The sequence below is a fragment of the Pseudophryne corroboree genome, unplaced genomic scaffold (genome assembly GCF_028390025.1).
Source record: "Pseudophryne corroboree isolate aPseCor3 unplaced genomic scaffold, aPseCor3.hap2 scaffold_912, whole genome shotgun sequence".
Classification (NCBI taxonomy): domain Eukaryota; kingdom Metazoa; phylum Chordata; class Amphibia; order Anura; family Myobatrachidae; genus Pseudophryne; species Pseudophryne corroboree.
In genome coordinates, this window is record NW_026970492.1 from 36173 (window position 1) to 56875 (window position 20703).

A 20703-nucleotide genomic window follows, 5' to 3' on the forward strand; every position below is an offset into this window, starting at 1 on the left:
TGTGCATGAGCAGCGGCCCTCCCCAGCCCTATTCCAAATCATACTTATTTTGCATAGGAGATACCATGGTCATGAAGATTTTTCTCCCAGGGTGAGGTTCATTCATTGCATTTTGGGTATGCTGACCCCTGTGATTTCCCCAAATGTGGGAAACTTGACTGCATTATTTGTGGTAGTGGGAGACTGTGTTTGTGCTTTCCTCTGGTCAGCTCTGGTAAAAGTCAGATTTCTTTGTCTCAGATTTTCCTTTAGCCTTGTTCTTTTTTCGAGAGTTCCCTTGTGCTGCCTCAGTTGGATCTCCTTCACTTTACAGGGGGGTACCCGAGCAGCGACCCTCCCCAGCTCTAGCCCAACTCCTACTTACCTGCCAGGTGAGATACTATGATCATGAAGGTGCTTCTCCCAGGGCAAGGCTCACCCATTGTACTCTGGGTGTGCTGCTCCTGTGATTTCCCCAAATGTGGGAAACTTGACTGCATAATTTGTGTTTCCCCTGGTCGGCTCTCGTATAATTCAGATCTCTTTGTCTCAGGTCTCTCTCCAGCCTAGTTTGCTGTCTGTTTCCACTTCTCTTTTCTTCAGCCGCTCCCTTCTATACCCTTGTGCACTATCCTGACTTCTCCTCCCGTCTGCTTACTTTGTGCCTTCCAATGCACAATGCAAACTACAGGTAGTGCTGCAGGGCCCACACCCTTTTACTTGCCTTACAGAGCAGCTCTGGAGCTGTTACAGTGCCCAGCTGCTGCAAGAAATCAGCTTGAATGCTTCAGGGGATGGGGCATGGCCAACATGAGCCCCACACCAAAGGAGGGTGGAGGTGTTTAATGCGAACTAGGGGTCATCCAAGCACCGCAAAAGGCCGCCATGCCCTGCACGCCCCTTTTCTCTTTTCATATGCAGATGAGGGTTGAAGCCAACTTTGACCCACTGCTTGGATGACATCACCGTATGCAAATCCGTCTTCTGCAGAACTTCCCCCAGGAATGCTTGCACTAGTTGTTGCATTTGGTTTGTTGTTTGGGGGTGCTTCAGTATTAGGCAGCCTTCTGCCCTCCCATGTTCATCTGAAAATATGTGTTCTCCCTGCAGTTGTTGTCCCCAGATGAGAGTTCCCTTGTGCTGCCTCAGTTGAATCTCCTTTACTTGACAGAGATGTGCCTGAGCAGCGGCCCTCCCCAGCTCTATCCCAAATCATACTTATTTTGCATAGGAGATACCATGGTCATGAAGATTATTCTCCCAGGGTGAGGTTCATTCATTGCATTATGGGTATGCTGACCCCTGTGATTTCCCCAAATGTGGGAAACTCGACTGCTTTATTTGTGGTAGTGGGGGACTGTGTTTGTGTTTTCCTCTGGTCAGCTCTGGTAAAAGTCAGATTTCTTTGTTCAGATCTTCCTCTAGCCTTGTTCTTCTTTCGAGAGTTCCCTTGTGCTGCCTCAGTTGGATCTCCTTCACTTGACAGGGGGGTGCCCAAGCAGAGACCCTCCCCAGCTCTAGCCCAACTCCTACTTACCTGCCAGGTGAGATACTATGATCATGAAGGTGCTTCTCCCAGGGCAAGGCTCACCCATTGCACTCTGGGTGTGCTGCCCCTGCGATTTCCCCAAATGTGGGAAACTTGACTGCATAATTTGTGTTTCCCCTGGTCGGCTCTCGTGTAATTCAGATCTCTTTGTCTCAGGTCTCTCTCCAACCTAGTTTGCTGTCTGTTTCCACTTCTCTTTTCTTCAGCCGCTCCCTTCTATACCCTTGTGCACTATCCTGACTTCTCCTCCCGTCTGCTTACTTTGTGCCTTCCAATGCACAATGCAAACTACAGGTAGTGCTGCAGGGCCCACACCCTTTTACTTGCCTTACAGAGCAGCTCTGGAGATGTTACAGTGCCCAGCTGCTGCAAGAAATCAGCTTGAATGCTTCAGGGGATGGGGCATGGCCAACATGAGCCCCACACCAAAGGAGGGTGGAGGTGTTTAATGCGAACTAAGGGTCATCCAAGCACTGCAAAAGGCCGCCATGCCCTGCACGCTCCTTTTCTCTTTTCATATGCAGATGAGGGTTGAAGCCAACTTTGACCCACTGCTTGGATGACATCACCGTATGCAAATCCGTCTTCTGCAGAACTTCCCCCAGGAATGCTTGCACTAGTTGTTGCATTTGGTTTGTTGTTTGGGGGTGCTTCAGTATTAGGCAGCCTTCTGCCCTCCCATGTTCATCTGAAAATATGTGTTCTCCCTGCAGTTGTTGTCCCCAGATGAGAGTTCCCTTGTGCTGCCTCAGTTGAATCTCCTTTACTTGACAGAGATGTGCATGAGCAGCGGCCCTCCCCAGCCCTATTCCAAATCATACTTATTTTGCATAGGAGATACCATGGTCATGAAGATTGTTCTCCCAGGGTGAGGTTCATTCATTGCATTTTGGGTATGCTGACCCCTGTGATTTCCCCAAATGTGGGAAACTTGACTGCATTATTTGTGGTAGTGGGGGACTGTGTTTGTGCTTTCCTCTGGTCAGCTCTGGTAAAAGTCAGATTTCTTTGTCTCAGATTTTCCTCTAGCCTTGTTCTTCTTTCGAGAGTTCCCTTGTGCTGCCTCAGTTGGATCTCCTTCAGTTTACAGGGGGGTACCCGAGCAGCGATCCTCCCCAGCTCTAGCCCAACTCCTACTTACCTGCCAGGTGAGATACTATGATCATGAAGGTGCTTCTCCCAGGGCAAGGCTCACCCATTGCACTCTAGGTGTGCTGCTCCTGCGATTTCCCCAAATGTGGGAAACTTGACTGCATAATTTGTGTTTCCCCTGGTCGGCTCTCGTATAATTCAGATCTCTTTGTCTCAGGTCTCTCTCCAGCCTAGTTTGCTGTCTGTTTCCACTTCTCTTTTCTTGAGCCGCTCCCTTCTATGCCCTTGCGCACTATCCTGACTTCTCCTCCTGTCTGCTTACTTTGTGCCTTCCAACGCACAATGCGAACTACAGGTAGTGCTGCAGGGCCCACACCCTTTTACTTGCCTTACAGAGCAGCTCTGGAGCTGTTACAGTGCCCAGCTGCTGCAAGAAATCAGCTTGAATGCTTCAGCGGCTGGGGCATAGCCAACATGAGCCCCACACCAAAGGAGGGTGGAGGTGTTTAATGCAAACTAGGGGTCAGCCAAGTGCCGCAAAAGGCCACCATGCCCTGCACGCCCCTTTTCTCTTTTCATATGCAGACGAGGGTTGAAGCCAACTGTCAAAGTCAGAAAAATATCTCAATGCACGTTGCCATATTTGCACCGCACACTGGTCCGCGCTGCGCGTGCATGCGCTCTCCCGTGGATTCGCATACCCGCAATAACGTGCACTCGCAGGCGCGGTATGCGTATTTACGGTAGAGTTTATGTAGTCGTAGCGTGCGACTCATTCGTTACAAATGTTCACAATTAATGTAGTTTATAGATCATGGTCCCTTTGATAGATTCTGAAAGTTTGGTTAAAATACAATGTCCCAGAGCTGAGGAATCCCTCTTTATATCGTACAAAGGGTCTAACAGGAATCACACAGCAGTGTTTGGTACCCATCGGAAGAGTATTTAATTAGCAATATTCCGGTGTTGGTTTGGAGCGTATTAATCGCTCGTGCGAATAGTTATGGACATAAGAAGTTTATGTCCATTTCTATTAATTACACATACTCAGGTATGCGGCGGGAAACCCAGTTTCCCACCCACCTGAGCTGTTGGAAATCGTCACAGCCCACCTGTATGAATCACCCTATGACCTTTTGTTATGATACAGGGCCGAATTCCTTCGGCCAATGGACAATGGGATTGTAGGACCAGGAGATTGCATTGTGTGTGGGGCATAAATAGGCAGGCCGACCACATCCAGCTCTGACTCTCTCATCAACGGTTATCTGCTGATAGCCGGGAGCTGGATATCGAGGCGCAGGCGATCATACCCTTTGTGCGTAAGTTTCTCTCCGTAATCATTGTCTTTCTGTGAGCCAATTTCTCTCATCTCATCTCTCTCTCTCTCTCTCTCTCTCTCTCTCTCTGTTCTGTTCTCTCATATCTCCCCTAGACTAGGCTAGTATTGTATTGTATTAGATAGTATTGTATTGTATTGCATTTAGGTCAGTGTAGTATTGTCTTTTTGTATTTATTGTTTAGTTCTGTGGTTAGGAAGTCTCTGTTATATTGTAGTGTATCATTTGTACTGTTATCCCCTTTTTACAAGTATATTAGATATAATACAGTTAATAGGCTTTGGAACCTAAACCAGTATCTGTGCATTTTCTATAGTGATAAGTGTTCACTTGAGCGTCGGTGACGCTCAAGCAGCTTTGTAGTTAGTCAGGTTACACAAGGTTGCACTTACACCCTGTACTCACATTAAGGTATTCAGTGTATTTCATTGGTATAAGGTTTTATCATAAAGGTATAGTGTTGTGAGCGTCTGCATCGCTGGTGACCTCCTCGTGGTCTCGAGCGTAAGCTACGCCATAGCGAATCATTACCCTAGACATAACCAATAACGTGTCCTGTGATCCCTGGGCCGTGAGCGAACGTGACGCTTGAGCGTCTCGCCTACGGCTGAGTGATCGTTACGCAACTAGCGTACCATTACGGTACTTCTTCAGTAAACAGCGTACAGTGTTCTTAGCTTCATAAAGGGTTGTTTATACGACAAAGGAATTTAGCATTGTCAATTGCGGGCTCGTCCTATCCTTCTCATATCTGCACTAGGTAGATCAGCAGACATTATCCCTCCAGCAAAGGGTGGGAGGTTGTCTCATAGTGCTGGCGGGATAAGCGTCTGCTTCGCTTAGATAAAGAATGCTGAAGGAATCCGGGAACCGGAAGTAAGAACAAAACGCTTGTGTCTTTTAAAACTTTTATTTCTCTTCTGTCTTGCGTATACACGCACGCATACATATATCTGCATTTCTGTTTCATTTTTCGTATATCACTATTCCTGTTTGCCAATTTTATAGTTGATAGAAAGTGCTAAAAAGAGATTTGCTGTTATTTAATAGTAGAGGTGATAGTTAAAGTATAGAACAAACACACGGTTTGTCTGAGATACAAGGCAGTCAGTGTGGATTGCGGTAGATGATCAGGGATCATTTACATTGATAAAAATATATTGTGTTACGGTGGATCCTTTGCATTGCATACACGTGTCGCTAACAAAGACTAGCGTACGCAATCCAAAAGGCAGACGCACGCAGCGTTCATTACGCAACGTAGCGTCCGGTTACGCCCACGTAGCTCAAGTTGTGATAAAGTGAAGTAACGCAAAGGCGATAATTAACGCACAGCGGTAGATAACGCGAAGCGGTAAATAACGCAAATCTATTTTTGGAAAATCTGAAATTTAGTTTAACAGATCCTGCTCCTAATTGGTAACACTTTTGGCCTAAAGACAATTTCTGCGCAGAAATAGACATAGAAACAAAGTGTACATGTGTTGAGTGAGTGTGTTTTGTATACAAAAGTTTATATAACTTTAAGGTGGAACCAAAAGGAAAGCCGGGTACTCGTCAAGGGACATACGTGTAAGTGACATATACGGTGGCCAGGGAGGCATCCCTGGTTAAATAATATTTGAGCATTAGAGTATAGCGGACCATAAGGTAACAAGACCAGGAGGTCATAAGGTAACAAGACCAGGAGGTCATAAGGTAACAAGACCAGGAGGTCATAAGGTAAAAGGTCCGCTATAAAAGTCCAGTGGCACAACGCCTGGGGTGTTGGTGCAGAACCCATATAGGCCATACAAGCTCTGGCTGAAGGAATCGCAGCCGGAAACATAGATTCCATTGATCTTTCAGTACATGACAAGTAGTGCTCGTATACTGAACGATTGGACCGCACGTTATTGTGTGCAGTAGTTAGTAATCTGACCTAATACCATTAGAGTAAAGTGGTCACAAACGCTATCTGTACATTCTGACGTGATTTGTGTAATTTTTTATTTTTGGAAGGGAAGTTCGCTGGTCACTCAGGAACTATCTAACAACCCCAACTTTACTGGAAAGAGTAAGTGTCCTGCGGGTAACCCTCATATGTTCCAGTAAACTAAAGGTTCACAGGGGCCCTAGGTTGGGTACAGCAGCTCTGGCTACAGTGATTGCAGCACAGGCCAACGTGGGCGAGAAGTAAGTGGGGTACTTGATAAACCACCACCGCCGGCCTGCCCAAGGACATCTTGGTTTGTTTGTAAGGGTTCGCTGAAAGCCTTGATATTCAAGGAGGAATAAGCAACGCCTGCAGATTATGGGGGCCATTTGTTCAGGTAGGGGGCGATCAACCCTGGTTCAGGTTGATTCTGTGAACCGACCAGTTGGGTCGGCACGATATGTAATGTGTGAAAAATATGGAATTCACACCGAATCTTTATGTGATGAATGGGAGAGAATGACTGTACAAGACAGGGACAAATTCCCAAGAATAGGTAGCTTTAGTCCAGAAGTGTTACAAAATTTAAGGAGGAGGATATGTCTCGTAAAATCAACAAAGAGACGAATTCAACATCATGATTGTTTACAGTTATGGCACCAGGAAGGTGAGATACAGAGAGGTTTGGCTCTGGCGGCAGGATCTGGGGCAGTCAGGAAGTTGATTGCCACAGCTCCTCCTCCACCATACATTGCAGGAGAGAAGTTGATTGCGGAGAGAAACGCACTGGGTTGTAAAACACAAACTCTTAGTAACCCTGTAAATGTTAATGATGTTAACCAAATAACTCATGCAAGTATTAACCCGTGCAAGATGTACCCTGTTTTGAACCTTCCTCAGGAGTGTGATCAAGAAGACGATTCAGCAACAATTTCAGCTCTCTCTCTTGCAGCCACCATAGCAGAGACCACAGTAGGCACAGCGACACCCACGAGATTAGTGAAAGCCCCTAGCGGAGGGATAGGTGAGGTCGTGTCAACGGGTAAGTACGGCACCATGCACTACACTGAAACAATTGTACCACAACAAGCAGTAGAATCTACACAGGAAGAGGCTGTTAGAATTGCTCCTGTAAGGGTAATAGCAGTTCCCAATGGAAAAACAGATGTGTCTGGAGCCACTCCCATAAGGAACATTGCCATGTACACTCCATTTTCCAGAATGGAATTAAGAACAATAGTGTCCGAATTTCCTGACCCCAGGAAGGATTTAGTTGCTAGCCAAAAATACATCAGGGATCTAGGTAACACTGTAGAACCCAACAACAAGGATTGGCAGATACTGCTAAGGGCTTGTTTACCTTCCAATGTTGATGCAACTCAGTTTTTAGCTGATTGTGCATTGGATAAAGATGTACCGCTTACAGACGTGTACAACAAGGATAATGTAAAGAGGATAAATTTACAGCTAAAAGAGTATTTCCCAGCCGTTGTTAAATGGAATAAAATATTTTCCATTAAGCAAAAGGAGTCCGAAACGGCAACAGAATATTTTCACCGGGCACTATTAGAAATGGCAAAGTACACTGGTATAGAAGACATTAAGACCAACCCAAACCATCGGGAAGTAGCAGTATCCGTACTGATGGATGGTTTAAAGGAAACATTAAAGACTAGGGTTCAGACCACGCAACCGTGCTGGCGAGGTCTGTCAGTGTCCGGCTTGAGAGAGGCTGCTATTGATCACGACAGAAACATCACTAGGCACAGGGAATCGCAAAGTGATAAGTTGATGTCCGTAAGTATACAGGCGCTGACCACAAGGCAGCCTGCGTATGTACCACCGAATCCTGTGGGTAAGGCAAGTGTAATAACATGTTTTTCTTGTAACAGACCGGGACACTTTGCACGAGAATGTAGAACAAAGAATGTACAAAGGTCTTTTCAACCCCCTAGACAACAACACAACACACGACATTGGGAGCAGGGTCCACAGAGGCGGAGTTTTGAGCCACATACAGGGGAAACAAAAAGATATCCCCCAAACAGAGACTGGCATGCCTCTGGTAGTTCCCAGCTAACTCCCTCACAAGTAGTTGCTGCCAGCGGGATTCTGGGAGGTCAGCATACCCAATAGGGGTGTGGCCATACCTGTAATCTGCAGCCAGTTAAGTTGATTGCCAGTCTTGGAAGCGAACCAGAGATTGCAATCAATGTGGCTGGTAAAACTTTAAACTTTCTTGTAGACACAGGGGCGGCCAAGTCAGTGATAAATTCGACAGTGGGCATGAGAACCACTGGTAGGACAATTCCAGCCATGGGAGTAACAGGAGTAGTCCAGCACTACCCTGTTAGCAAACCAGCCGAGATTACAATAGGGCCTTTGTATACCAAGCATTCCTTTTTGCTGGCTGCATCGGCACCAACTAATCTCCTGGGGAGAGACTTACTATGTAAAATGGGTTGCGTCATTTATTGTACCCCTGAAGGTGTATTCTTGGACATTCCTGAGAATCACGCTCAGGAAGTACGAGACATGTTAGACTCCCCATCAAAATTAATGTCACATTCCATTATGACAAATAGGAATCCATCCCAAGTAGAAGAGATGATATCTCAGATACCAGAGTCACTTTGGACAAAAGATGGACAGGACACTGGATTAATGGCAAACGTAGCTCCAGTAGTTGTGCAAGTAAAAGATGGTAGGATAGCTCCAAAAATCCCACAGTATCCTCTGAAGCCAGAGGTGGAGCTAGGAGTTTTTCCCGTAATAGAGCGCTTGCTACAACAGGGCATTCTAGTAAGAACGTCCAGCACCGCAAATAGTCCCATCTTCCCTGTTAAAAAGAGTGGGGGGAGGGGTTACAGGCTAGTGCAGGATCTAAGGGGGATTAACAAAATAGTTGAGAGTCAGTTCCCCGTAGTGCCTAATCCAGCTGTCATCCTAATGCAAATTCCTCCCACTGCCAAATTTTTCACTGTTATTGACCTCTGCTCCGCTTTCTTTTCGGTACCTCTGCACCCTGACAGCCAATATTTGTTTGCATTCACATACAGAGGAGTCCAATACACGTGGACTCGGTTACCCCAAGGTTTCATAGATAGTCCAAGTATATTTTCTCAGGCTTTGTATGATTGTTTACAGTCTTTCCAACCAGACAGTGGATCAGTATTGATACAGTATGTGGACGATTTATTACTGTGTTCAGATTCACTGGAAGCATCTCTGAAGGATACGAAACAGCTCCTGTTTCATCTTTCAGACACAGGTCACAAGGTTTCCAAAGACAAGTTGCAATTATGCCAAGCTAAGGTAAAATATTTGGGACACTGTCTAACACAAGGACTGAGACACCTGACCGCTGATAGAATCCAAGCCATTAGAGACATGACACTGCCACAAACCCAGCAACAGATCAGGACGTTTTTAGGAATGTGTGGGTATTGCCGTAATTGGATCCCAGGGTTTTCCATATTGGCGCTACCTTTGCAGGAAATGGTCTCTTCAAACAAACCTGATCGGATTTCGCATACAGACGAATCTGAAACAGCATTTGAGAGACTCAAACAGTGCCTAACGCAGGCACCAGCACTAGGTATGCCAGACTATGGGAAACCCTTTGAACTATACGGAACAGAAAGTGCTGGGTGCGCAGCAGGTGTACTAACACAAAAACACGGTGATGCCAGCAGGCCAATTGCATACTACAGCGCCCAGCTAGATACGGTAGCGCGATCCCTCCCCACATGCTTGCGTAGCGTTGCGGCGATAGCATTGCTAGTAACGAAAAGCGAAGATGTCGTGCTAGGCCACAACCTCACAATCCATACACCGCATGCGGTATCTGCCTTATTGAATTCTGCCCAAACCAGACACGTCTCATCTGCAAGGTTTACAAGATGGGAATTGGCATTAATGGCCCCCGTAAACATCACCATAAGGAGATGCAGCGCATTAAATCCTGCAACATTTCTCCCAGGTGTGCCTGGTCAGACACAAAGGGTGGAAGGTGAGAGTGATGGGGAAGGAGGATTTAATGCAAAGGAAGATACACATGATTGTATGGAATATTTGACCCAAAATTTTACCGCAAGGCCTGACATCAGTGACAATCCACTGGAAGATGCAGAACTCACGTTCTACACGGATGGTAGTTGTCACAGACAGTCAGACTCGGGAGACTTGTGTACTGGATACGCAGTCGTAGATGACCAAGACACCATAGAAGCGGAACCGCTAGGCCCACCTCACTCAGCCCAGGTTGCTGAACTGGTCGCCCTAACCAGAGCATGTGAATTGGCTAAGGGTAAGTCAGCCAATATCTACACCGATTCCAGATACGCGTTCGGGGTAGTCCATGATTTCGGAGCCCTATGGCGGCTCAGAAATTTCATGACGGCAGCTGGTACACCGATAGCGCATGCAGCTCACATAAAAAGGCTTCTAACAGCGATACAGGAACCCGACAGAGTGGCTGTTATCAAATGTAAAGCACATACATATAGCCAAGACCCAGTATCCCTTGGTAACAGCCGAGCAGACGAAGCCGCAAAGCTTGCAGCTGCTACCCCCACACGGACAGACACCACACAGTTGATGGTATTTAATACCATCAACACACAGAAGTTGTGTGAGATGCAGAATCTGTGTTCCACACAGGAAAGAGCAGTCTGGAAGGCAAAGGGATATGGCCAGGAGTCCTCAGGGCTCTGGACGGATGGACATGGTAAACCAGTGGCCCCCAGGGCATACCTTCCATGTCTGGCTGAAGCAGCTCACGGGCTGACTCATCTAGGCAAGGAGGGGATGTGCAAATTGGTAAGAGCATACTGGTGCGCCCCAGGATTCTCCTCTCATGCGAGTAAAAGAGCAATGTCATGCCTTACCTGTCTGAGAAAGAATATTGGAAAAGCAATACCTACAGAACCATCCCATATCCCACCTGCCGGCGGCCCTTTCCAGGTAATACAAATTGACTTCATTCAATTACCCCCATGTCGAAATTTGAAATATGTACTTGTCTGTATAGATGTTTTCTCGAATTGGGTCGAGGCTTTTCCAGCAGCTACAAATACCGCTATGTTTACAGCTAAGAAAATTGTGCAGGAATTTGTATGTAGATATGGTATCCCTAGAATCATTGAAAGTGATAGGGGTACCCATTTTACAGGTGATGTCTTTCAAGGAATGTGTAAATTGATGGGTATTGATAGTAAGCTACACACTCCGTACCGTCCACAGGCGAGTGCGAAGGTCGAAAGAGTGAACAGCACTATTAAAAATAAATTGAGTAAAGTAATGGCAGAGACAGGATTGACGTGGCCAGAAGCTTTACCCATTGTTTTGTATAGCATCAGAACCACTCCCAGGTCCCCTCTTAATCTGTCTCCTTTTGAAATCTTGTTTGGTCGACAACCGCATGTCATGATTAACCCTCAGGATGATTTGAAATGTAACAATGAAGTAACTGTAAAGTACTTGATTAACATGAGTAAACAGTTGAGGAATCAAAATGATAATCTGAAGTTGGTGATTCCTGATTTACCAGATAGTAATTGTCATGACATTGAACCTGGGGATTATGTAATGATACGAAATTTTCTACGCTCAGGTTGTCTTATTGATAGATGGGAAGGACCATACCAGGTCTTATTGACTAGCACCACAGCATTGAAGGTTGCTGAGAGAGAGACTTGGGTCCATTCATCCCACTGCAAAAAGGTTGCTGATCCAGAGAAGTCCCGCGATAAGGAACAGACGGTAGAGGTTGTATCACTGGAGTGTCTGTTCCAGGAGGATTGAGGCGGCACCTGAGCCTTGAAAATCGAAAGCAGCTGTCGACTCCCTTCTCCCTTTTATTGTTTTTCTCCACTTCCCAGCCCCTCTCCCTTAAAATTTCTTTTTCCCCCTCCTCATTCTTCTCTATTTCCTCCTCAAAGATGGACTTGCCCCAAGAGACTGTGATCCGGATTTTGATGTTAACCATGATGTTGACCAGAGCAGTCTGTTCCGGCGAGAGTACCATAGAGGTCGAAAGAGGTTCTGGAATGGGTTCCGATTATGATGATGGAGGCGTAGTTTTCCAAGATCAACCAAACCAACAAGCAAAGGCGAGTATCAGAAAACGATCCGATAGAAGAAATTGTGATGGATTGTTAGCTGAAGAAAATTGTATCTGTAGGCTCTGTGATAATCTGGTTGAAGATGGATGCATAAAGAAATGCCAATCTAGTTTTAATATCCATATAGACCGGCATCCATTGAGTGACTATCACTCCTTAGTGGGTAACGTGTTAAACCAAACAGATTGTTGGGTATGCTCTCAAGTACCTCAGGGTCACAGCAAATCAGGGCTAGTACCATTTCCTTTAACGTTAGGGGAGGTACTTGAGCTAAGTGGTGGGAGACCGGTGGACCGGAGGTTTAATATCTCCAGCCCTCCTAGTTTGAAGCTCCACCAATACCATGTGGATAGGTCCCTCTTATGTTTTAACATCTCCAATCCCAGAAAACCGGGAAATTGGGAAGTGTCATGGAGCAACCTTACCATGACCTTTTCACACAGAGCAGATAGAATGCCTACAGATACAGAGCTCGTACGCCACATAGCCAGTAGAGGAAAATCTTTCCGGTATCGATATACCTTAGGAAATAGGATTACTAGAGTTGGAGAGGTATCACCAGGATACTGTGCACATATCGTACAAACCGATACGTGCATTAAGCAGTTGGAAGAATTAGGGTCAGGAGATTTCACCTGGAAGGTTTGTAACATGGTCATGTCCTTCTCCGTCCCATATGTTCTCCCCGATGATGCATATTTCATATGCGGGAGAAAGGCGTACAAGTGGCTTGCCCCAAACTCTGAAGGATTGTGTTATATTGGAAAAGTATTGCCTGAAGTGATGACTGTTACACATGACAAAATGAAGGACATACACCGTGGTGCCCAAGCTCCTTATACTCACACTCATTACGAGCACCGAGTTAAAAGACAACTGTCAGAAAGGCTAGAGCATCCGGCCTCTGATCTTATCCATGAATCCACCGGGATTCAGGTTCTGGTAGCGTTAGATTTCACTCGTACCGCTCGAGGAGTGATGAATTATAAATACATTTCCGCACTCGCCAATTTGTTAGATAATATCACTGAAATGTATGATGACACGTTTAGATACACTGGAAGAGAACTTCAAGCTTACAAAACAGAACTAGTTCAGCATAGGATGGTTCTTAATTATCTTACAGCAGTAACAGGCGGATATTGTGTTACATTGGCAACACAGTACGGCATAAAGTGTTGCACGTATATCACAAATAGCACCGAGGATCCGGTAGAGGTCATAGACCAAAAGATGGACGATATTCTCCAATTGAAGTGGGAATTTCGTCGAAAACACAATCTCACCCTTGCTGCTGTAGGTAATGAGCTGACTGGTTGGGTGTCATGGTTGAACCCGCGAAATTGGTTCTCCGGTTTAGGAGAGTGGGCTCAAGGAGTCATAATGGATGTTGGAAAGTTTCTACTATGTATCTTGGGTGTCGTTATATCGATTGGATTGATATTTAGATGCGGGCAGGCTTTAATGAGGTGCAAACAAAGTACAAAAGTGATGAGCTTGACGAGTGAGGAAACTGTAATTAACCTGGATTTGATTTATGACCCAATGATAGAAACCAGAATGTGATGAAAAATGCGATTATGCGGTCCGTTTCTTTCACCTGTTTTTCTGCTTTTCTCCCAGATACAAAGACCCCCTTGGACGAGGAAGCTGACGAGACGAGATGTATACAGACAACGGATTGACCAAAGAAGAAGATTTGACAACTTTAAATATGGACACTTGATGAACTTTGCCATAGATCCCCAGTTTCCCTAGTATCTTTAAACTCACGCTAGCCCAACATTTTTGTAAATCTGATGGCTCAGACAAAGCTATTTGCTCATGCCTAAGGAGCAATACAGCGCAAAGAAGACGACTCTCAACAGATACCGAAAACAACTTCGACGACAGATGTACATTTCCCTGACATAGAATATCATTGCATTTTTCGTAAGTGTTCTTTATCTTCATCTCTACAACCCTCAGGTAACGACACACATAGACGATAGGGAATACAGGCACAGATATCAGCAACCACATACCTCCCCCATTCATGTATCATCAACTAAAATGTGCATCCCCATTTTGTTACAACCACAGCCGAAATGAGCTCGGTAAAGTTTGACAGCCCATCCACAGACCTGTACCACAGGATAAGGAGGAATTCAAATGTATACTTCGCAATACCTCGAAGCTTGATTTACCACACGTACGGCACGATGATACATGACCCTCCAAACATGGACTCATACACACATGCTTCTGCTTTCTCACTAGGTCATACCCTCTTCACACCTTCTCCTCTCTCCTCCCCTACCCAACCATGGAAATCAATTAACCCCTGACTTACATTTTTCTCCTTAAATGTTTTGTGGCAGTTATTATTGACTGCCAAAGGGTGGACTGTCAAAGTCAGAAAAATGTCTCAATGCACGTTGCCATATTTGCACCGCACACTGGTCCGCGCTGCGCGTGCATGCGCTCTCCCGTGGATTCGCATACCCGCAATAACGTGCACTCGCAGGCGCGGTATGCGTATTTACGGTAGAGTTTATGTAGTCGTAGCGTGCGACTCATTCGTTACAAATGTTCACAATTAATGTAGTTTATAGATCATGGTCCCTTTGATAGATTCTGAAAGTTTGGTTAAAATACAATGTCCCAGAGCTGAGGAATCCCTCTTTATATCGTACAAAGGGTCTAACAGGAATCACACAGCAGTGTTTGGTACCCATCGGAAGAGTATTTAATTAGCAATATTCCGGTGTTGGTTTGGAGCGTATTAATCGCTCGTGCGAATAGTTATGGACATAAGAAGTTTATGTCCATTTCTATTAATTACACATACTCAGGTATGCGGCGGGAAACCCAGTTTCCCACCCACCTGAGCTGTTGGAAATCGTCACAGCCCACCTGTATGAATCACCCTATGACCTTTTGTTATGATACAGGGCCGAATTCCTTCGGCCAATGGACAATGGGATTGTAGGACCAGGAGATTGCATTGTGTGTGGGGCATAAATAGGCAGGCCGACCACATCCAGCTCTGACTCTCTCATCAACGGTTATCTGCTGATAGCCGGGAGCTGGATATCGAGGCGCAGGCGATCATACCCTTTGTGCGTAAGTTTCTCTCCGTAATCATTGTCTTTCTGTGAGCCAATTTCTCTCATCTCATCTCTCTCTCTCTCTCTCTCTCTCTCTGTTCTGTTCTCTCATATCTCCCCTAGACTAGGCTAGTATTGTATTGTATTAGATAGTATTGTATTGTATTGCATTTAGGTCAGTGTAGTATTGTCTTTTTGTATTTATTGTTTAGTTCTGTGGTTAGGAAGTCTCTGTTATATTGTAGTGTATCATTTGTACTGTTATCCCCTTTTTACAAGTATATTAGATATAATACAGTTAATAGGCTTTGGAACCTAAACCATTATCTGTGCATTTTCTATAGTGATAAGTGTTCACTTGAGCGTCGGTGACGCTCAAGCAGCTTTGTAGTTAGTCAGGTTACACAAGGTTGCACTTACACCCTGTACTCACATTAAGGTATTCAGTGTATTTCATTGGTATAAGGTTTTATCATAAAGGTATAGTGTTGTGAGCGTCTGCATCGCTGGTGACCTCCTCGTGGTCTCGAGCGTAAGCTACGCCATAGCGAATCATTACCCTAGACATAACCAATAACGTGTCCTGTGATCCCTGGGCCGTGAGCGAACGTGACGCTTGAGCGTCTCGCCTACGGCTGAGCGATCGTTACGCAACTAGCGTACCATTACGGTACTTCTTCAGTAAACAGCGTACAGTGTTCTTAGCTTCATAAAGGGTTGTTTATACGACAAAGGAATTTAGCATTGTCACAACTTTGACCCACTGCTTGGATGACATCACCATATGCAAATCCATCTGCGGCAGGCCTTCCCCCAGGAATGCTTGCACTAGTTGTTGCATTTGGTTTGTTGTTTGGGGGTGCTTCAGTATTAGGCAGCTTTCTGCCCTCCCATGTTCATCTGAAAATATATGTTCTCCCTGCAGTTGTTGTCCCCAGATGAGAGTTCCCTTGTGCTGCCTCAGTTGAATCTCCTTTACTTGACAGAGATGTGCATGAGCAGCGGCCCTCCCCAGCCCTATTCCAAATCATACTTATTTTGCATAGGAGATACCATGGTCATGAAGATTTTTCTCCCAGGGTGAGGTTCATTCATTGCATTTTGGGTATGCTGACCCCTGTGATTTCCCCAAATGTGGGAAACTCAACTGCATTATTTGTGGTAGTGGGGGACTGTGTTTGTGCTTTCCTCTGGTCAGCTCTAGTAAAAGTCAGATTTCTTTGTCTCACATTTTCCTCTAGCCTTGTTCTTCTTTCGAGAGTTCCCTTGTGCTGCCTTTGTTGGATCTCCTTCACTTTACAGGGGGGTACCCGAGCAGCGACCCTCCCCAGCTCTAGCCCAACTCCTACTTACCTGCCAGGTGAGATACTATGATCATTAAGGTGCTTCTCCCAGGGCAAGGCTCACCCATTGTACTCTGGGTGTGCTGCTCCTGCGATTTCCCCAAATGTGGGAAACTTGACTGCATAATTTGTGTTTCCCCTCGTCGGCTCTCGTATAATTCAGATCTCTTTGTCTCAGGTCTCTCTCCAGCCTAGTTTGCTGTCTGTTTCCACTTCTCTTTTCTTCAGCCGCTCCCTTCTATACCCTTGTGCACTATCCTGACTTCTCCTCCCGTCTGCTTACTTTGTGCCTTCCAATGCACAATGCAAACTACAGGTAGTGCTGCAGGGCCCACACCCTTTTACTTGCCTTACAGAGCAGCTCTGGAGCTGTTACAGTGCCCAGCTGCTGCAAGAAATCAGCTTGAATGCTTCAGGGGCTGGGGCATAGCCAACATCAGCCCCACACCGAAGGAGGGTGGAGGTGTTTAATGCAAACTAGGGGTCAGTCAAGCGCCGCAAAAGGCCACCATGCCCTGCACGCCCCTTTTCTGTTTTCATATGCAGATGAGGGTTGAAGCCAACTTTGACCCACTGCTTGGATGACATCACCATATGCAAATCCATCTGCGGCAGGCCTTCCCCCAGGAATGCTTGCACTAGTTGTTGCATTTGGTTTGTTGTTTGGGGGTGCTTCAGTATTAGGCAGCCTTCTGCTGCACCCTGCTTTGGTGTGGGGCTCATGTTGGCCATGCCCCATCCCCTGAAGCTTTCAAGCAGATTTCTTGCAGCAGCTGGGCACTGTAACAGCTCAAGAGCTGCTCTGTAAGGCAAGTAAAAGGGTGTGGGCCCTGCAGCACTACCTGTAGTTTGCATTGTGCATTGGAAGGCACAAAGTAAGCAGACGGGAGGAGAAGTCAGGATAGTGCACAAGGGTATAGAAGGGAGCGGCTGAAGAAAAGAGAAGTGGAAACAGACAGCAAACTAGGCTGGAGAGAGATCTGAGACAAAGAGATCTGAATTATACGATAGCCGACCAGGGGAAACACAAATTATGCAGTCAAGTTTCCCACATTTGGGGAAATCGCAGGGGCAGCACACCCAGAGTGCAATGGGTGAGCCTTGCCCTGGGAGAAGCACCTTCATGATCATAGTATCTCACCTGGCAGGTAAGTATGAGTTGGGCTAGAGCTGGGGAGGGTCGCTGCTCGGGCACCCCCCTGTTAAGTGAAGGAGATCCAACTGAGGCAGCACAAGGGAACTCTCAAAAGAAGAACAAGGCTAGAGGAAGATCTGAAACAAAGAAATCTGACTTTTACCAGAGCTGACCAGAAGAAAACACAAACACAGTCCCCCACTACCACAAATAAAGCAGTCGAGGTGAGGTTCATTCATTGCATTTTGGGTATGCTGACCCCTGTGATTTCCCCAAATGTGGGAAACTCGACTGCTTTATTTGTGGTAGTGGGGGACTGTGTTTGTGTTTTCTTCTGGTCAGCTCTGGTAAAAGTCAGATTTCTTTGTTTCAGATCTTCCTCTAGCCTTGTTCTTCTTTTGAGAGTTCCCTTGTGCTGCCTCAGTTGGATCTCCTTCACTTAACAGGGGGGTGCCCGAGCAGCGACCCTCCCCAGCTCTAGCCCAACTCCTACTTACCTGCCAGGTGAGATACTATGATCATGAAGGTGCTTCTCCCAGGGCAAGGCTCACCCATTGCACTCTGGGTGTGCAGCCCCTGCGATTTCCCCAAATGTGGGAAACTTGACTGCATAATTTGTGTTTCCCCTGGTCGGCTCTCGTATAATTCAGATCTCTTTGTCTCAGATCTCTCTCCAGCCTAGTTTGCTGTCTGTTTCCACTTCTCTTTTCTTCAGCCGCTCCCTTCTATACCCTTGTGCACTATCCTGACTTCTCCTCCCGTCTGCTTACTTTGTGCCTTCCAATGCACAATGCAAACTACAGGTAGTGCTGCAGGGCCCACACCCTTTTACTTGCCTTACAGAGCAGCTCTGGAGCTGTTACAGTGCCCAGCTGCTGCAAGAAATCTGCTTGAATGCTTCAGGGGATGGGACATGGCCAACATGAGCCCCACATCAAAGGAGGGTGGAGCAGAAGGCTGACTAATACTGAAGCACCCCCAAACAACAAACCAAATGCAACAACTAGTGCAAGCATTCCTGGGGGAAGGCCTGCCGCAGATGGATTTGCATATGGTGATGTCATCCAAGCAGTGGGTCAAAGTTGGCTTCAACCCTCGTCTGCATATGAAAACAGAAAAGGGGCGTGCAGGGCATGGTGGCCTTTTGCGGCGCTTGACCGACCCCTAGTTTGCATTAAACACCTCCACCCTCCTTCGGTGTGGGGCTCATGTTGGCTATGCCCCAGCCCCTGAAGCATTCAAGCTGATTTCTTGCAGCAGCTGGGCACTTTAACAGCTCCAGAGCTGCTCTGTAAGGCAAGTAAAAGGGTGTGGGCCCTGCAGCACTACCTGTAGTTTGCATTGTGCATTGGAAGGCACAAAGTAAGCAGACGGGAGGAGAAGTCAGGATAGTGCACAAGGGTATAGAAGGGAGCGGCTGAAGAAAAGAGAAGTGGAAACAGACAGCAAACTAGGCTGGAGAGAGACCTGAGACAAAGAGATCTGAATTATACGAGAGCCGACCAGGGGAAACACAAATTATGCAGTCAAGTTTCCCACATTTGGGGAAATCGCAGGAGCAGCACACCCAGAGTGCAATGGGTGAGCCTTGCCCTGGGAGAAGCACCTTCATGATCATAGTATCTCACCTGGCAGGTAAGTAGGAGTTGGGCTAGAGCTGGGGAGGGTCGCTGCTCGGGTACCCCCCTGTCAAGTGAAGGAGATCCAACTGAGGCAGCACAAGGGAACTCTCGAAAGAAGAACAAGGCAAGAGGAAAATCTGAGACAAAGAAATCTGACTTTTACCAGAGCTGACCAGAGGAAAGCACAAACACAGTCCCCCACTACCACAAATAATGCAGTTGAGTTTCCCACATTTGGGGAAATCACAGGGGTCAGCATACCCAAAATGCAATGAATGAACCTCACCCTGGGAGAACAATCTTCATGACCATGGTATCTCCTATGCAAAATAAGTATGATTTGGAATAGGGCTGGGGAGGGCCGCTGCTCATGCACATCTCTGTCAAGTAAAGGAGATTCAACTGAGGCAGCACAAGGGAACTCTCATCTGGGGACAACAACTGCAGGGAGAACACATATTTTCAGATGAACATGGGAGGGCAGAAGGCTGCCTAATACTGAAGCACCCCCAAACAACAAACCAAATGCAACAACTAGTGCAAGCATTCCTGGGGGAAGTTCTGCAGAAGACGGATTTGCATACGGTGATGTCATACAAGCAGTGGGTCAAAGTTGGCTTCAACCCTCATCTGCATATGAAAAGAGAAAAGGGGCGTGCAGGGCATGGCGGCCTTTTGCGGTGCTTGGATGACCCCTAGTTCGCATTAAACACCTCCACCCTCCTTTGGTGTGGGGCTCATGTTGGCCATGCCCCATCCCCTGAAGCATTCAAGCAGATTTCTTGCAGCAGCTGGGCACTGTAACAGCTCCAGAGCTGCTCTGTAAGGCAAGTAAAAGGGTGTGGGCCCTGCAGCACTACCTGTAGTTTGCATTGTGCATTGGAAGGCACAAAGTAAGCAGACGGGAGGAGAAGTCAGGATAGTGCACAAGGGTATAGAAGGGAGCGGCTGAAGAAAAGAGAAGTGGAAACAGACAGCAAACTAGGCTGGAGAGAGACCTGAGACAAAGAGATCTGAATTATACGAGAGCCGACCAGGGGAAACACAAATTATGCAGTCAAGTTTCCCACATTTGGGGAAATCGCAGGGGCAGCACACCCAGAGTGCAATGGGTGAGCCTTGCCCTGGGAGAAGCACCTTCATGATCATAGTATCTCACCTGGCAGGTAAGTAGGAGTTGGGCTAGAGCTGGGGAGGGTCTCTGCTCGGGCACCCCCCTGTCAAGTGAAGGAGATCCAACTGAGGCAGCACAAGGGAACTCTCAAAAGAAGAACAAGGCTCTGAAACAAAGAAATCTGACTTTTACCAGAGCTGACCAGAGGAAAACACAAACACAGTCCCCCACTACCACAAATAAAGCAGTCGAGTTTCCCACATTTGGGGAAATCACAGGGGTCAGCATACCCAGAATGCAATGAATGAACCTCACCCTGGGAGAATAATCTTCATGACCATGGTATCTCCTATGCAAAATAAGTATGATTTGGGATAGAGCTGGGGAGGGCCGCTGCTCA

At 46.6% G+C, this 20703-nt stretch overlaps 13 non-coding genes and 1 pseudogene across 13 annotated transcripts; 9 read left to right on the forward strand and 5 right to left on the reverse strand.

Moving 5' to 3' along the window:
• Positions 1-40: 40 nt before the first annotated feature.
• LOC135045699 (U1 spliceosomal RNA) lies at positions 41-204 on the forward strand. The gene has a single exon (XR_010238114.1). It is a non-coding gene; the product is annotated as a U1 spliceosomal RNA (small nuclear RNA).
• Positions 205-356: 152 nt separating this feature from the next.
• LOC135045779 (U1 spliceosomal RNA) lies at positions 357-519 on the forward strand. The gene has a single exon (XR_010238194.1). It is a non-coding gene; the product is annotated as a U1 spliceosomal RNA (small nuclear RNA).
• A 674-nt stretch (positions 520-1193) lies between these two features.
• LOC135045692 (U1 spliceosomal RNA) lies at positions 1194-1357 on the forward strand. The gene has a single exon (XR_010238107.1). It is a non-coding gene; the product is annotated as a U1 spliceosomal RNA (small nuclear RNA).
• A 151-nt stretch (positions 1358-1508) lies between these two features.
• On the forward strand, positions 1509-1671 carry LOC135045716 (U1 spliceosomal RNA). Its single transcript, XR_010238131.1, has one exon. It is a non-coding gene; the product is annotated as a U1 spliceosomal RNA (small nuclear RNA).
• Positions 1672-2345: 674 nt separating this feature from the next.
• LOC135045845 (U1 spliceosomal RNA) lies at positions 2346-2509 on the forward strand. The gene has a single exon (XR_010238241.1). It is a non-coding gene; the product is annotated as a U1 spliceosomal RNA (small nuclear RNA).
• A 152-nt stretch (positions 2510-2661) lies between these two features.
• LOC135045798 (U1 spliceosomal RNA) lies at positions 2662-2824 on the forward strand. Its single transcript, XR_010238204.1, has one exon. It is a non-coding gene; the product is annotated as a U1 spliceosomal RNA (small nuclear RNA).
• A 13294-nt stretch (positions 2825-16118) lies between these two features.
• Positions 16119-16282, forward strand: LOC135045836 (U1 spliceosomal RNA). The gene has a single exon (XR_010238233.1). It is a non-coding gene; the product is annotated as a U1 spliceosomal RNA (small nuclear RNA).
• A 152-nt stretch (positions 16283-16434) lies between these two features.
• On the forward strand, positions 16435-16570 carry LOC135045793 (U1 spliceosomal RNA; annotated as a pseudogene).
• An 855-nt stretch (positions 16571-17425) lies between these two features.
• On the reverse strand, positions 17426-17588 carry LOC135045721 (U1 spliceosomal RNA). The gene has a single exon (XR_010238135.1). It is a non-coding gene; the product is annotated as a U1 spliceosomal RNA (small nuclear RNA).
• A 468-nt stretch (positions 17589-18056) lies between these two features.
• On the forward strand, positions 18057-18219 carry LOC135045756 (U1 spliceosomal RNA). The gene has a single exon (XR_010238173.1). It is a non-coding gene; the product is annotated as a U1 spliceosomal RNA (small nuclear RNA).
• Positions 18220-19047: 828 nt separating this feature from the next.
• On the reverse strand, positions 19048-19210 carry LOC135045751 (U1 spliceosomal RNA). Its single transcript, XR_010238168.1, has one exon. It is a non-coding gene; the product is annotated as a U1 spliceosomal RNA (small nuclear RNA).
• A 152-nt stretch (positions 19211-19362) lies between these two features.
• On the reverse strand, positions 19363-19526 carry LOC135045853 (U1 spliceosomal RNA). Its single transcript, XR_010238249.1, has one exon. It is a non-coding gene; the product is annotated as a U1 spliceosomal RNA (small nuclear RNA).
• A 674-nt stretch (positions 19527-20200) lies between these two features.
• Positions 20201-20363, reverse strand: LOC135045727 (U1 spliceosomal RNA). Its single transcript, XR_010238142.1, has one exon. It is a non-coding gene; the product is annotated as a U1 spliceosomal RNA (small nuclear RNA).
• Positions 20364-20505: 142 nt separating this feature from the next.
• On the reverse strand, positions 20506-20669 carry LOC135045687 (U1 spliceosomal RNA). The gene has a single exon (XR_010238102.1). It is a non-coding gene; the product is annotated as a U1 spliceosomal RNA (small nuclear RNA).
• Between the last annotated feature and the right edge of the window lie 34 nt (positions 20670-20703).